Genomic DNA, 16,689 nt, shown 5'->3' with positions numbered 1-16,689 from the left:
TACACAACCAAATTTGGTCAAAACCTGGTCAGGATTGAATATTAGATGCTCTGCCATAACTAAGCAGAGCCATTTGTGTCAAATAATTTCAGAAAGAAAAAAAAAAAAATAGCCTAATTATCTATTTTATCCATGCTATTGCTGCTTACTTTACCACAGTCTCCCGTGTAATTGCCATGCAACTCTTACTTCTCTTTTGCAGTACGTACATTTAACGGTGGACTCTAGAAACTAAGAGAAATCATAGAATTGTGGAATCACTAAGGTTGGAAAAAACCTCTGTGATCACCTAGTCCAACCATCCACCTGCCACCAATATTGCCCACTAAATCACGTTCCAAAGTACCACGCTACCCTTTCTTTATGCACCTCCAGGGACAGTGACTCCCCCACTTCCCCGGGCAGTCTGTCCCAATGCCTAACCACTCTTTCCAAGAAAGATCTTTTCATAATATGCAACCTGAAATAAGGGCAGTACTGGCTATCACAAAAATAAACAAATTATATGCTGACTTTAAAAGTCATCTATATGCTGCCTCCTTTTAACCTCTTTTTCTTTCTAGCCAGGTTGCTTGCATGAACACAGTAGAACAGCAAAGCTGTTAGGTACTACATATTTTCAGAGAACAGAAGCACAATGTAGAAATAGGAATTAAGATAAATAACAAAGCAAGATTTGTCAAAGTGCATCAATTTCTTCAGATGCTATTTTCTCCTTTCTAAGAAACCTAAATTACTTTGCTTTCATTGTTAATTGTTTTCAGTATTAACAGCAAAAATCCTGACCACTAGCAATTTACAAACACAACAAAATTACACGGTAAGAGGGCTAGAGACATACATATGCAAATACTCAGAGCAGAAAGGGTACTGTAACCTGCTTCCTTTGCTTAAGAGATCACTTTTGGAATGTCTATAAGGCTAAGGCACAGGAGTCTTCTAGAGTTAATAATCTTTGTACTTCAGTGGCATAATTAGTTGATTTTTTTTACACCAAGGGGTTATTGAAAAAACAGATGAAACCTGCAGAAGGATGCTCCTGCACAGAACAGTGACTGATGGGCAGCTCTTTGACTGACTAGATGAACAAAGGGCTCCTGTGGATTTTAATAACACTGATCCACTTATGAATCATAAATGATACAGAAACCCTTTTGCATCTTTGAGATTTTCAGAGATTTCAGGGAGGGAGAGTGTTCCCATCCAGCAAAACAATATTCATCATTAGGGTGTTTTGTTTTTTTTGTGTGTGTGTGTGTGCGCGTGTGTTTTGTTTTGTCTTTAATACAACTGCATTTGGTGTTTGACATGGATGTACTCTCAGAGCCAAATTTTTAGATTTTTTGCCATAGCTAAGCTGTGTGAAAGTGGGAAGCATAGCAGGTTTTTAATACCCTTTCACAACTATCTGAAATATTTCATAGGAAAAATGAAAACAGACTCAACAGTTGGGCAACATCCAGATGACCAGTAAGACCACTAATGAAGAGACTGTGAAACTGATTGATGTTAGACTGTCATTTCTCATGGTTTTAAAGAATTTTAATGGATTCTTTTTAATTTAGATAAAAATAGTTCATATAGTTTCTGCTTTAGTCACAAGCCTATGATGAACTGTAAATAGATGTAGCTAGAAGGTAAGGTTAACATATTTTTTAAAAAGCAGAAGCTAATGTTTTCAGAAAAAAAAGCCTAAGCAGCATTTGATTTTTTGGCTTCAGGATGTCACGAGAAAACATTTCTCCAAGCAAAGTAACTTCCAGCTTTCTCTTTCTGAACATACCAAATACTTTTATCGGAACACCACCTTCTTATCTAGGCACAGTTCTTGCACTGAGTTCTAAAACTTTGTACACGTAACTCTGTATTTTGTATGTATGTAGTTTCCTATGCACACATTCCTTAGACAAACTTTCAAAATTACATTTTCAGAATAACACAGACTCAAATGCTAGGAAACATAGTAAAACTCAAATGCTTGGAAATACAAATACAAAACCTACTAAGACAATGTTATTTTGGATCCTTGTATGTAAGTTTTAATTTAAATCTCATTTTCCTACAGGAGATGTATGTCAATAAATACAGGAGAAAAGACAGGGCAACTTAGAAGGAAAACAGAAAAAGAAGGTTCTGTCTGTGACACTGCCCAAGAGATCTTACTCTGCGTCTATTGTGCAAATGCATGGCACACCCCGCAAAACTGGGACTCCTGACTAACAGCACCAGTATCACCTCCACTCTAGTTCCTAAATCCCATATCCCCCTCAAACACAACTTCTCTGGACTTTTGATCTCACATCCTGTCACGTAGCTTTTAGAATTTCAATTTTATGAAAGTTGACGTCATTTCCACCTCCATCATATCAATATGTAATACTGTAAAGTAACGTTCTTCAGGCTCAGACAGAACCATACAAAAACCTAGTGAACTTCCTTAGGATATTTATTGATGCAGCATCATTTCTAATAAATTTTTGTATCTGTTAAAGACATATTTCTTTCAAATGCAAGCATGAGAGGTTTTTTTTAAATTAAAAGTTGGCATGTCTGAGATAGCATTAGAACAAATAACCTCTCACAGCAGTGTCTGCATAGAGGCTGTACTCATTCTGTGCATGACAGGAATTTTTCATTTCATACATCATTTACAACTCGCTGCAGTGATTCCACAAATCTGTCTATGCTGGTAGCGTAAAGTTTTTCCCTCCCAAGAAATTCAATTGGGGATAAATATTATTGGTTATTTTGGCCAGCATTCATTTCACCAAAATTCAACTGCGCAACTAGGTCACCACAGCACTGAGAGCAGAGAAGCAAAGCTTACTTAGTACTAGGTAATGAAGACAAAATCTTATATTCTCATACATAATATAGCATATTTGAATACATCAAAATAAAATTATACTGTCTACATCATAAGCAAACTTACTGCAGAAGCAATAATACAATAGCAAGAAGTCAGCTAATGCATACACTGGTTTTAACATTTTTAAATATAGGTTTACATTTATAGCCCATGTTTTCAGAAATCACTATTTCAGGACAGTGAGAGACCTGGAACAAAGCTGCTCCTTGCAAAAACATATTTAGGTCGAACACACCTACTTTTTCTTTGGTCTTTACCACAGGCAGATCACTTACTGTTGCAACTGTCCCAGAAAAACTATGAGGATTATCATTACTGCTAAGTTATCATTGTTGGCATAGTCTTTAAAAATGCTTGAACATTGCACTGTGTTCTGAAACCATGTTAATTCACTGAACTAGGCACTAACGTCTTAAACACACACAGCGGCCACAACTCACACTCCTTCAGACTGGGTTTGACTGAAAGCTGAAAAAATTGACAGCTTTTACATAAAATTCATTTAAATATAACTAAATACTTGGACTTACAACTCAGCTTGGAAACAAAAAAGAAAGGTTTTCTTACCGTAAAATGAAGGACTTCTGGGCTGGAGGAGTGTGTAACACAGGACAGAAGAATCACCACTTCCTGGGCATTAATTCCACCTCTTGTTCACGATAAATCCAGAAAGTATCTAGCACAAAAAAAAAAAAAAAAAAAAAAAAAAACCACAGATTTAGCGGGGCTTGGGTGTCTTGTCTACTTCACAGACAAATTCTCACATGGTTTTCCTTTCTAGTCTAAAAGCAAAGGTGTATATGAGGGATGAAGCCACAGCACTGGTTTTGTCCCACACCGGGGTGTGCTGGCACCGTGCTGGTACTGGCACTGGAACACATCCAGCGTCAGGGCGCTGGGACAGCAGCCGCGGTGCCGCCTGGCCACAGCTCATGGACAGTGTACAAAGAACAGCCCGCGGCCCACACCTGCTCTTCTGTGCCCCAGAGCTCACGCAGTCACTTGTCCAGGGGCCTGACCTACTCCAGTCGGCATTTCTGCGCGTGGAAAACAACGGCAAGCGACTGAGCAAACAGACCTCTTCCTTCTGCGCCCTAATACACAGAGACAGGTATCGAAAGAAGTACCAAGTTGTAGGAATAAAGATATATTCTGGAGGAATATCTTCGAAGAAAGCACCAGTTAATATTTTCAGAAAGATAAGGCCCCAGAGCCAATCATTATCAAACATATGAAAAAGGAACTAAATATAGATTATATCAATCTATTCCTTTTGTGTGTCAAAACCATATTTTAATTTTGTTTTTAAATCTGCCAATCAGGGCATAACTGATCACCCAAAAAAAATGTTTTAACTTTCAAACATCTGTCACATGTTAAAATAACCCATGTCAAATAGACATACCAGAGGAAAACTTGAGGGGTACACAGACAAGCTTTCACAGATTCATCATATTTCTGGCCTCCAAAATGTACTCTTAAAATATTCAGATACTATTAAGAACTGAAACTTCCAGCCAGCAAATTTCTTCTTTCTGGAAAAGATTTTGGAGAGGAAAAGAAGCTTCAAGCAGTAGCAGATGCATTGTGTTTCTTTCTAGAAGAGCGGAGAAGAGATTGCAGGGTTTGCAAGGTAAGATGGACTAAAACAGGTCCTGGAGTCAGCCATGCAATTTTAAGCAGACCAAACATGTCTTGTCAACTCTGAACACTGAACTATATTACATTTTAATCTCGATTCACATCCAGAATTATTTCTAACTCTAAGAACTGACACAACAGAGTGCTGCTCCAGAGCAAAGAGCTCTCTGCTCCGGGCTGGATGCCTAGTATTTCCCTACTCCTCTGACCTTAGCTGTAAAAAACGTTGATATTCTTCACTGATGTTTCCTGAGCTGAAGGAGAGAAAAGTATAGCAAGAGAAAGAGGTCACTTATAACGAGAGGCAATTCCATCAGGCTGATACCAACACAAAAACGGAGCAGGGATCTGCACGCACCAGTCTCAAGCCATCCCTAACCTGGCACAGGCAGGGCTCCTCCACCTCGCAGGCACTGGCAGGTGTCTGCACCACTAACACGGTGCTACGGAGTCTGCACAGCCAAAGGAATCACAGCATTAGAGAGAAAAGGAGTCCAAATGCAAACAAACCAAAACCCAGCAAGATGAATGATCGGAGAAGTCTAAATAGTCTTTCACAATATAAGCAAAAATCTAATCCCCAAAAGTGGCTGAAAGAAAAGCAGACAGGAAAAAATGTGCTTTCAAAAAGTTTCAGCAACTGCTAAGATTGTATAGAGATACACCCCTTCTTTTCAGTGACTACCAAAACATGTAAGTGTTGTGTCCCTGAAAAAAATAAAATCCATTTTACATAAATTAAAGGATAATCTACAAGAATAATTTTATTACTCCTTTTTATTTTTAACATGACAGAGAATATTTAAGTTACCAAAGACATGAACCAAACGGTTCTGAGTTACAAGAACTTCTGTGAATAACAGCAACACAGGAAAGGCTATAAAACCTAAGACCATTCAATGACAGCTTGTGGAAAGCTTCCCAAATTACTTGTCCATCTGCAATGAAACAACCAGGTACATGATGAAATATTTAACTAAATATGAAATAAATGCAAATGGCTATCTAGTTACATTTATGCAGCAAGTGCGTAAGTCTGCTTGTCTACATTCTCAGCATAGCTTCTGGAAAAAAACAGCCTTAGAGACAAGCTATAGCCATTGCAGTATTGTCAGCTGAAGACTTACAGGGAACTTACACGTACTGACGAGCACTGCCTCATAAAAAAGACAGTCACAAAAAAAGGGGACAACCACCTCTATAGATCCCTCTGGCAGCGGCTCCATTCCACAGGTTCTCCCACATTAAAGACTCTACTGTCAATGCCATTTTGCATCACAAAACAAGATCAGCCAAAAACACAGCAGTATCACAGCTCACAAAGAAGTCTGCAACCCCAGCCTTCCAGGTTCCTCGCCTTGCACTTCTCCCGCCACCGCTGCTTCAGCGTAGGCATGAACATATGGACAAGATCTGGTCTTAACACATAAGAACTACAGAACCAGCGACACTCTATATAACAGCACATCTGTTACAGGATTCTGCAGCTACCTACCTAACTTCTGCTATGGCACTGTCTGCATAACCTTGAATTGCAAATGCTTACCTGAACGTAGCGAGCAAGCACGTCAATGCAGACCATGCAGCAAAGATCTATAGCTCTAAACTGTTCCACCTTCATTGTGAACTTCTCAACTCACAAATCAATAAAATATTGAGTAATAAACGAGCCAGAAATATTCTTGGGGAAAAAAAAGATTCAGAATTGTGAATCAGGGAGCCTACACATTTCTGACATAAGTTCATTAAATAAAAACCTCATTAAAGCTTTAGCCAAAATTTCTAACTCATCAAAGGCCCACGTTCTGAATACCAATGAATTTTATGAAAAAGAAGCAATTTTTACTTGTCTGCATGTCGGTAAAATATCTCTTAGGTTACAAAACCAAATCCTGATGACACTGAAAAGTCTTTCATGAACAAAGACAGACGGGTAAAACAACCACCAGATCTCTTTAATTCCATGCAAAAGTGTCAACAGCAAAATCACTGCATCTTTTCCATGGCGGAATATTAAACAGTTCATTAATATCCATTTTCCCTTCTTCTCTTTTCAGAGGCTACTAAAATTGTTTCTGTTTGATTTTACATGAGTGAAACTCCTCCCAAATGAAACAGGTACAAGTGTCTTGAAAGAACATTCAAGTGCACATCATTCAAGACCTTGGCAGTCCCTATCTCTGTGAAACAACAATAGCATCCCACTAACAATGACTTGCTTAACTATTCATTTTTGTAAATAATGGAACTGAAAATTATCTAGTGATGGATTTACACTTTTACAATGCATCTCAGGGATGAACATGAATAGGGATGCAGAAATTATGTATATTACAACGGGTGACACAGAACTTAAGATTCTAGCTAGCTCCACAGAAGAACATAAGCTGGAAACACATAGCACTACAATTTTTAGCATTTTACCTTTGTCTAATATTGCTGTGAGATATCCTATATGTATTATTTGTATTATACTAGCATTTAAAGACTCCAATTAAAATCTAAACACCATTATATTAGGCAGAAATAGTATGAAAATTACAATAGGTGTCATAGCTATTTTAATTCCAAACAACCACAATAAATCGTGTATTTCTCAGATGTGCCTTCCTTTATATTGTAGTTACCCACACAATTTAACAGATTAGTTCTTATATTCAGGGGGAGTGTTAAAAGGATTGCCCAGGTAGACTTCTCAGACTTTTTTTTATTATTATTATTTGAAAGCTGCATTAATATTTCCAGTGGAGGTGCACAGCCTACAGAGTGAAAGCCTACTGACACAAAGCTTGCTTTCCTTAATCACCTTTCCTGAGAAGAAGCCCGTGGAACTGCAAGACCCCGTGGACCTCAAAATAAAAAAACTGCTCCCCTGAGGTACAAGACTGCAATTTTACAGAAAATTCACACATCTAGATTTTCTTCCCCATTACTCCTCTTTTTAGTGATTTTTTCTTTTATTTTAGCAGAAGTACTGACTTCGTGGATATACCAGCTTACTCTCGTGTAGGCTGTCATTTTACTGTTCATATATTTGCACATTGAACAACTTAGGTCTGGGAACTAACTGTGATTAACAGAAAGTTAATCTGAAATAGAGATGCATTTTGCACATACGTCTTGCCAGTCAGATAATTCAGTAACAGTTTGTTTTGACTTGAAGAGGACACCTTAAATTAACAGATTTAGAAAAATAAGATCATTTGGAGGCAGGGAACTGACAAAAGTGGCAACTTTTCTGGTAATAGCACAAACCACTAAGTTTCCATACAAAAGAAAGTTGATAAAGACTACTTTGGGATTAAGTAACAAACGGCAAGTGTTTACACTGTGACTATTAGTCCTTTAGCTGGGTGTTTATTATAAACAGTATTTCAAACAGAAGACCTTAGGAGACAATATATAAATATTTTAAATGGTAAAATATAGGTGTTGGCTTTTTTGTACTGTGTCCAGAAAATCTGCACAAACACATCAAATTCTCCGCCTAGGGAATTTACTTTATTGTTACGTTTGCATTTAAAAGAAATGTACATGACCTATTTGGGGCCTAATATAACTAAAAGGAACCTATTTGTTGTTTATTATTTATAGAAGATTCACTTCAGATTAGGCCTTTTGCAGACGTGTGTATCTGTGTGGCATCATAAAGTGTCTCCAGATATCCCCCAGCACTAAAACAGACGAGAAAATGACAAGTTAGGATGTATCCCAGTACGCACAGTATTTTATAAAAGCAAAGATTAAAAGCTGTTTTTTCCCCTTCAGAAAGGCCACATGAAAGAGCCAGTACCATGGCTAATGCATTGACCTTCTGTGTCTGATAATGACAAGTTCAAGTTCCTAGAGTTGGATAAGATGTGGAACTAAAGTAAGTGCACTCAAGCAATGAGTTCTCCTGCTCTCTTAGAATCCCACTCACAAAACCAGCTGTCTAGAAAGAATGAATAAAACAGTTTAATTTTTTTTATATATAACCAAGGAGTTTTTCTACACCATCAGCATGTCTCATATCTACTTTCTTCAGTCTAAGGCACCGATGGTTTCCTTTCACTTTTTAATAGTAAACTTGAAATGATTTCATGTGAGTAAAAGATGCTAAATTTGTGAAAGATGAGAGATGTAAAATTGCTGCTTGTGTCTGCAATTTCTTATTTTCAGCTTTTTTTCTTGTAAATAGAGAAAGAGTAAAACATAGTAAAATCATATCATATAAGAGAGACAACAGCTCTTTACAAATAACCAGCAAATCAGAAATGCATTTTTACACAACAAGCAGACTTCCGAAAGTAAATTCCTCTGGCATATGAATTTTGTTTTTAAAGGAGGACAGCAATAGTACATCAAGCATTCCTTCCTATCATCAACTAAGAAGAAAACAGAAGCAGTTGACCTAAAGACTGTCTTCCCATCGGTCAACAGCTCTGTCCAGTTTTGCAGGTTACAGTACCTGAAACTCTTCAAGGGCACAGTAAAACCCCCTCACAGTGCTGCTGGCATGACTGAGGCACGGAACAGAAAGTTATTGTCATCAAGCTAGGCACCAACAGCAATAGCTTACATAGATATGGCAAACAGATGACTAAGGAAAGTAATTAAAGAGGCTTTTTTCCTAAGTTAGTACTACAAATAATACACGACTATGCTTTAGCACATTTTGTAGTGTCAAGTATATGTTTGAAATTACACATAGATGTCATAACTGCTACGTCTCCGTTTAAGTTATGTAAGAGGAATAATAAAAGCTAAAAGAAATGCTGGGACTCGAGTTGGTGCGAACCAACATACGCATCACCAGGTTTTAACCATCAAATCACACCCAGTGTTTACATAAATGATCCCTGCCACAGCCTACCAGCGTAGGCTATGACCACAAAGGAACAATATAATTCCAAAAGAGATTCCCTTTTAAATCTGGCTCTTAAACCAGCATTTCCATTTTCCTCACCATCCCCCTTTGAACTCATCTTAGAAACAGTAATTTATTTAGAAAGAAAAATTAATTTTCAGCATGTCCAAAGTCTTGAGGCATTCTATTCCAGTAAGTTCTTGTAGGTGGAAATTATTTTTTTTAGAGAGACATGGTGATACTAAGTACAAAAAACGCGTATTAAAAGAACACTAACATTTCTAAATGTACGTATGCGGCCCAGAAAGTCAAACATATCTTGGGCTGCATCAAAAGAAGCATGGCCAGCAGTTCTAGAGGTGATTCTCCCTCTGTGCTCTTGTGAGACCCCACCTGGAATTCCGCATTCAGATCTGCAGACCCCAGCACAACAAGGACATGGATGTATTCGATTGAGTCCAGAGGAGGGCCACAAAGATAATCAAGGGTCTGGAGCACCTCTCTCCTATGAAGGCAGGCTGAGGGAGTAGGTGTTGTTCAGCCTGGAGAAGCAAAGGCTCCGGGCAGACCTTACAGCAGCCTTCCAATACCTAAAGCGGACTACAGGAAAACTGGAGAGGGACTTTTTGTCAGGGGGTGCAGTGACAGGACAAGGGGTAATGGCTTTAAACTCAAGAAGGCTAGGTTTAGATTAGAAATAAGGAAGAAATTCTTTCTCAGGTGGTGAGGCACTGGCACAGGTTGTCCAGAGAAGCTGTGGATGCCCCATGCCTGGAAATGTTTAAGGACAGGCTGGATGGGGCTTTGGGCAACCTGATTTGGTGGGAGGGGTCCCTGCCCACGGCAGAGGGTTTGGAATCAGATGATTTTTAAGGTCCCTTCCAACCCAAACCAGTCTATGATTCTATGAAACAAGAGCTCGAACTGAAGTTAAGAAATTGCCATAATTAAACTTGCCCAGGAAGACAGATTAAGGTCAAATATGTCTATTAATTTTGGGTATCCACTCTAAACCACCTTAGACTTGATTTTTTTTTAAGCGTAGCATTTCATAACATTAATGCCGTTCCTGGAATCATTTTTACCAGCTCCCGCTGCAGCTGTGATTCCCACCACTGCTGCAAGGAGAACACCACGCGCCCAGGCCGAGCGCAGGAAGCGCCACCTGCGCAGCAGCACCGAGATGGGCGACGCGAGGGCCTCGGCCATCTCCAAACCTAGCTTTTAAAGAGGTCTTTGCCTTCTTTACTCAGAGTCCGTGCTCACAGAGCAGCACCAGGCTGTGCTCCCTGACCTGAGGAGCCGGGGGACTCAGCCCAGAGCCACAGTGATGCTGAGGTTTCGGCACCCTACCTGCGACCAGTGACGGGGCTGTGCTGCGCGGCCTGGCAGTCCCTGTGCTGCGGAGAGGCGGCAGGGCGCTACCAGGACTGCTTCGAGTCCTGTCGGGGGGGGTGCCAGAAGGCCCAAATGGCCTCACCTGGTGGTATAAAGTAAGGGAGACAAAATACAACAGTGTCACTGAAAGCCTGTGCTCGATCCCAGCTGAGGCGCTCAGGGCAGGGCACGGTGGCAGCCCAAGCTCTGCCAAAAGGCCGTGCCCAGCGTCAGCGTCCCCGGGCTGCCAGGGCCTGGCCGCGCCTGGCCACCCCGGCCAGCTCACTGTGCGGCCGGCCATGGCTGCGCTGGGGACTCTGCTGCGTGGGAAACGGCACGCTGTCGAAATAAAAGATGTATTTGCACTTTGTAACACGTTTTCATGGGGTTTTGATACATCCCTCGCTAATTCTAATTATCAAAGAGACTTTCTTTTTAAACAAAGGCTGCTGCTTCTTCATCCAAGAACGACGTTACGATGCTAAATGAGGTATACGATCAGAGTGCCTTGCCAAACAAAAGGATAAGTCAAACGCAGACACTTGTGATTTCTCTGCTGGATCAAGCGGAGGGAAAGGCGCTACAGAGAAGAAAGCCGAGATTTCAAACAGATGTTTCCATAATCAACAGTTACTGCATGCAAGGTTCAGAAAATTACAGGGAAAACAAATTCTGTAAATATTCCTTGCTTTCTTCTTTAAGGTGATTTTATTTATTTATTGTACATCAGTCTTTAGCTTTTCTTATTCATTTCAGCTTAGAGAAAGGAAAAGAAAAAGCTATCCTGGAACTTTAAAAAAATTGACAATAAATTTCAAAGAGTTCCTTTGGAGATGCTAGAGTCTATCTTTATTTAGATAAATTCTAAAGTGTTTCCTATATACTCACAAGCCAGAGAATGATTTCTGCTATTAAGAAAAGATATTTTTCCTAAGACATTAGTTATTTGTTAACATGCCTACATACTCATTATGTGAATACACACAGTCTTTTAAAAGCTTGTTTTCTCAATAAATTGGGTTTTGAGGAAAGAATCTGTACACTGTATTAAATAAATAGTTATTTGGACAATTTAAAAGTTAATGTTTAAAATACAAATAGTAACAATCTTTGTAGAAGCAGTTCCTTCCTACCTCTAGCACTGCTTTCTATTCAGCCTCCTCAGCATTTTTGTTTCTACCAAACGAATGCACCCTTTCCATCACCGTGTCTTCTGATCCACGCAGTGAGTTTCTGAATAGTCAGCAACACGAGAGAGGGAAGATGAGAATTCTGTTCATTCAGTATCCCTCAATTCTTCACACTTAAATTTACAAATGCAGTGTTTGTCAAACAACATCAAAATATTTTTCTTTCCTTCTCCTCCCTATATAAATACCCTGCTCTTAGTGCCATCACATTTCTTTGGACCCAATTTGAGTACAAAAGCCCCTGATGTATAACTTCAGTTTACAAATAAGCAGTGGTATACGAGGCTTAAACCACGTTAGTGGAACATGATTAAAGCTGAATGCTTTAATCTGGATAACATGGAAGCAAGGCAAGTATATTATTTGTCTTCTTTATTAATAGTCATTTGCCATTCCAATGGAAGAGGGTTACCTGTATTCCTTTCTCTAATTTTCTTATACAGAGATGTCAGGTTTACAAGTTACAGTGTATTTTTAAGTTCTATAAAGAATATTTTAAAGTTGCATACTCCTCCACATCTTTCTGTGATGAGACATTGTTTAGAAACGACATTGTTTAGAAACAATTTTACTAGTTTCATTTATTTCAGAGGGTGCTTACATACATTTATTTTGAATCAGGTTCTTATTTGCTTTCAATGGTACTACAAAAAAAATTAAATATCATGAGGTTCGACATGTTGCCTTAAACTGAGAGTGGTGAAATCCAGGAGATGGCCTTTAAGCCTGTGCACTAAACTTGCACATTTTCTTTCTGTGGCTGTACACAAATTCCAAGCAATTGCAGTTTTTTTGGTTTTTATTTTATAACTCAGGACACTGAATAAGCAATTTACACGAACAGTTGCTAAATTTTCACAAGCAGATCACCTTCAAAAGGCAGGTACTGAACCTACATCACTTCCATAAAGGTATCTTTTATGAAAATTCAAAATTCCTAGCCTGAAATGTGGCTCTAAAACACCTTTGAGCCACCTGTATAAACTGGTGCACCACCACAGTTTTACTGTCAGAGGGTATCAGGTCAGAGATGGCTTCTGTTGTCAGATCAGTCACTGACTACCTCAATTGCCTTTGGCAAATCATTTAACCTTTCTGTATTAATGTTTTCCTGCCTGTAGAATAGTTCTTCATCATCCTGGGAGGAGTTTAGCTTATTAATTAATAAAAATAACCATTAGAATGCCACAGGTTTAATTCCAATGTCCATCTGCTCTACAGAAACTCAAAAACACTCTGCATATTAGATAGAAACGAATCGTTTCTCTACAGGTGAGTGCTATTTCAGACCACATTCCTACCCTATGTACCTTAACGACTACACAAATGAGGAAGGAGAACAAGGTTTGCGGTTGTCTTGCACCTTATGAATAACAACAACAAAAAGCAGCAGCCTTTGTCTTGAACTGGCAGTTTGTATGCTTCGGAATACTTCCATAAGTTTTAACGAGCTAAATGATTTAAAAATATATATTGTGAAAATTCTCTTGATCTGAAACCTTACATGCCATGTTTCAGATTAAAACCAAATTTTACTGCCTAGATATAAACCCCTGGAAAACAGAGTTTATAATGGAAATACTGGCAGAACATTAGCTACACTGGAGTGTGCTAACGGGTACCTCTATAATACAGTCTATTCCAGAATAATTTTTCTTTTTATTATTTCATTAAGTTGTATCTCACTAAAGTTCCTCCTAGGATCTCTCTACAGCACCAAATTTTTCATTGAGAAAACTATAAATCATAGGCCTAAATTACAATTTAATTATAAACGCCTTCCCTTCTAATGCTGCCTGGGACCTTTTACCCTCCTACATAATTCTAAAAAATGACCCCTGTCATAATTTCCTTCACTAGAATAATATGCAGAGATCTAATCCTGAATCCTGCTGTCTTATAATTTAATATAAGAGGTAATTATTATTCAAAAGATAATGTTGCAGATATTGAAAATATTCTGAAGTTTAAGTCTAAAAAAACCCTGACTTGGTATGTAAAAGCCTCTTATTTGACTCTTGTAGAAAAGGAAATAAATAAAAAGGTTTTAAGATTTTCTGCAAAATGGTAGAAGTATCATTTGTAGCTAGAATTTGTCTGCTATAAATTCTCTAACCTTTGAACTACAGAGAAAACACTCTCACACAGAGCAAAACCAAGATGACACCGGATCATTTATTATTGATTTCTGCTTTTTGCCATAGGTTAGACAAAAAATTTTAGGTAGCTGCTATCTGAAAAATATGTTTTAGGTAGCTCCACATTCCTGAATGCAAAGAAGTACACGTAACCTAAAGTGTTTTTTTTTTATTATTATTATTTTTTAGAAAAAATAAAACACCTTATTCTCACACCTCAAATTTGACTTTAAATGTATCACATCGAAGACACTGTCATGCTTATCCAAAGCATTCCTGTAAAGAAAAAAATAATATAAAAACTATAAGGAATTAATACATTTTTCCTAAGTCAGAAAGCAAGGGCTAACACCGTTATGTCAATTCATCTTGCACAAGAGACAGTGAATTTAATCTCATACCAAGAACACAGCTATTATTGCCTGTCTCTATTCACTTACAAAGAAAGATTTGACCTTAAAACTCTTTTTTCTAAAACTAGGATTTCATCAATTAAAAACTGTTTTCTCGTTATCTGACTCCTAGGGTATGCAAGAATATCTGGCAAAGAAGTGAACTGATCATACAGATGGAGAAAAGAAGGTGAGGATGTGCAAAAGGAGAGAGAATCAGCAGAAATTCTACATCAGAATGAAATCCACAGAACTGGAATATCTTTTTGGTTACAAATTCAGGGAGCGCCCCCCCCCCCCCCCCCTTTTTTTTTTTTTGAAGTAAATGAGATACCAAATGGGCTTCCTTGCTTCTAACTATGTACAGCACCATCAGTAAGAACAAATAAAATACCATAACTGACAGATTCAACATCCCAAAGAGGTAGAGGCCAGTGAGGTTATCAGGAAATGGGGTTCACAAGGGGTAATTATAGCCCATGCTCACCCTTCTTAGGTGAGGCAGAACATTACTATACAGCTCAATAAAAATCAAACTATATAGTGCAGAGGCACCAGTTTACTACCCTTTTTGTTTTTGCTTTGGGAGCAGTTCATTTAAGACGTAATAAATTGAAGTTTTTTTCCTGTCCTTCCATAAATCTAGGGACAGTGCAAATGAGGTGTTCCTCATTATGAACAAAAGAAAAGGGGCTCCCTAGATAGTGACTTGAACTGGTAGCATTAGAGCAGTCATTAAAAGGAGCCCTGTTCTTTTTTTGTAGTAAGGAATATTACTTAATAACACTGGAAGCATGGTTCACTTCATATTGCTGAAGTGAGCTTTTGGGGTGCAGTGAAGAGGAAAAAAAGCGAGAAAGTCCATAGTACCACAAACATAATAAAAAAGAAAGATGGAATTTTGCCTGTAACAAATTAATAATAAGTAAGAAAGTGTCATTGACTGCCTCTGTCTCACTGAATTACTTCATGCAACAAGAAGATTTAAGGATCTCAGGGGCTTCATGGAAGATGTTAGACCATGCTTTCAAATGAACAAACAAAACCAGAGTAGATGGGCACAGGTGAAATTAAAAAGATTGCCAACAGATCATTTTCTAGCTTGAGGATCCAATAAAACACAAAGCTTAAACAATTTTGAAGGAGTCCCGTTATTAGCAAATCTGAATGGTTATTGTGATGGGGAACGTATAGCACCAAGATGGACAGACTGAAGCAATGCAAATAAAAATTTTACATTTCCATTTGCAAAAAATAAAATCTCTCCACCACAGCAGTGAAGGCTTCCACATTGAGAGAATCTGAATTTCATCTCTCTGGGGATTGGTCAGAAGTGAAAATTCAGTTGTAGCATACCTCTGAGTATCTCTGCTATCTTGTGTGCACAATGGGAAATATCTATCACAGAAATTTATTAGATGTGAGGCACATGTAAAATATGAAGCACACCAAGAAAGGATGCCAGCAGCAAGGAGCCATCATTCTGTCTCACACAGGTTCATCCCAGATGTTTTAGAAGACAAGAAATGTTTTAGTGGTTATCTCTGTGTTCTCATTTTACTCTCTCCTCAAATGCCATTCGTTCAGTACCTACACGGCTACACCTGCAAGTAAGAACACCGGGGATTCTTGTTGGACCCAGTATTCAGCAGGAAGATTTTTGAGGAATTTGGTTTGAATAGTATTGGATCTTCCTGACTGACCTCAGAATTCAACGAGAAAAAAAAAATGAAGAATAGATGAAGGTCAAAAAATAAGAATATGCAGAAGCAACAACTGGAGACCTCTGACAAACCAGATTATTAAAAAAATAAAAAAAAAAAAAAAAAAAAAAAAAAACTTCTGCTGTGCTAGTGCCTTTCAGAAAGGAGAATAAGGAGGGTTAATTGAACAGGCATTAAAGCTGTTGAGAGTGTTTTTGTTATAAGTCAATCACATTGTCAAAACCTTGAGGAAAGCTCTTACCCAGGTTAATCAAGTTAGAAGTGAAAAAAATTATTTTATTACATCTACATTACATATATATTACGTTTACTTTAGAAATTATATTTTCAAAAAGCTTTTTCAATAAGCAGGAAAACACATTCTGAAGAAAAAACAACTTCTTTTTGCTGTTTCTGCTTGACACAGTCAGCCGTAAGCGTGTACACCAAGTCCAGGCTGAGGTACCTCACAGTTTAGTAATGACTTCTGAATCTGTTTTATTTTGCCTTTCTCATTAGCAAGTCTGTAC

The 16,689-nt window shown here is 38.2% G+C and overlaps 1 protein-coding gene across 1 annotated transcript in view; it reads right to left on the bottom strand.

Annotated features, from left to right (window-relative positions):
- The window catches only part of ZFHX3 (zinc finger homeobox 3), a 475,206-nt gene that overhangs the window by 410,522 nt on the left and 47,995 nt on the right, over positions 1-16,689 (bottom strand). The window contains exon 2 of the mRNA XM_035336639.1: positions 3,437-3,545. The gene's annotated coding sequence lies outside the window, so the exon portion shown is untranslated. The remainder of the gene's footprint in view (positions 1-3,436; positions 3,546-16,689) is intronic.

Source organism: Oxyura jamaicensis, chromosome 11, assembly GCF_011077185.1.
Source record: "Oxyura jamaicensis isolate SHBP4307 breed ruddy duck chromosome 11, BPBGC_Ojam_1.0, whole genome shotgun sequence".
Classification (NCBI taxonomy): Eukaryota; Metazoa; Chordata; class Aves; order Anseriformes; family Anatidae; genus Oxyura; species Oxyura jamaicensis.
This window is presented reverse-complemented; position numbering and strand designations above follow the sequence as displayed.